Source organism: Cucurbita pepo, chromosome 6 (assembly GCF_057944985.1).
Source record: "Cucurbita pepo subsp. pepo isolate OVF chromosome 6, ASM5794498v1, whole genome shotgun sequence".
Classification (NCBI taxonomy): domain Eukaryota; kingdom Viridiplantae; phylum Streptophyta; class Magnoliopsida; order Cucurbitales; family Cucurbitaceae; genus Cucurbita; species Cucurbita pepo.
Window position 1 is genome coordinate 13,122,674 of NC_141803.1, and position 807 is coordinate 13,123,480.

At 37.3% G+C, this 807-nt stretch overlaps 1 non-coding gene across 1 annotated transcript; it reads left to right on the forward strand.

The window, feature by feature from the left end:
- Positions 1-300: 300 nt before the first annotated feature.
- LOC111784138 (small nucleolar RNA R71) lies at positions 301-407 on the forward strand. Its single transcript, XR_002813485.1, has one exon. It is a non-coding gene; the product is annotated as a small nucleolar RNA R71 (small nucleolar RNA).
- The last annotated feature ends 400 nt before the right edge of the window (positions 408-807 follow it).

Here is an 807-nt window from a genome sequence, read left to right on the forward strand (position 1 = left end):
ACTGTTTCTTTGGTCATTGAGCCTTGTCTCAACGCTAGATTTCGTAGGATATTAGTCACCGAAGCTAATTGAGTGTTGATAAAAGACAAAGCATCAACTTCAAGTACTCATCGGGTCTTCTTTCCTGATTGCTTCTCACATTGGCCCATTGACAATTGTTAAATGCTATTCTCTCTAAAATCTCGTATGCTTCATTGTATGTCTTTGACAAAATAGCTCCAATAGCTCCAATTGCCCACAACTTCTTTAGTAGCAATATTCAATCCATTGTAGAAAATCTTCATTTGTATACAATGTGGTAATCCATGGTGAGGACACTTTCTAAGCATCTCCTTTTATCTCTCCCAAGCTTCACTTAGTGTCTCATCTTCAAATTGTTGAAAAGCGACAATCTCATTTTTAAATCATGCGTTTCTAGTGGTTGGAAAATACTTGATCAAAAATTTCTTTGCTAGACTATTCCAAGAATCAATTTTTCCCAGTGCCAAAGTATTCAACCATGATTTTGCACCATCCCTCGAGAAATAAAGGAATAAGCTCAATCTAATCACGTCTTTATCCACTCCTTAGAATCGAAATCAGTCGCTAACTCCCAAAAATGACTTTAGATGTAGATGGGGATCTTTTGATGGTAGTCCATGAAATTGCCCAATGGTTTGCAACATTTGAAACATCACCGACTTTAACTTAAAAGTGGTTGCTTGAATTTTAGGTCTAATTATGCACGGTTTTGGCTCTTCCACATCTGGGTGTGCATATGCTCGGATTACTTTTTCTCTGTCATCTTCTAAATGTATGGCATTCGCC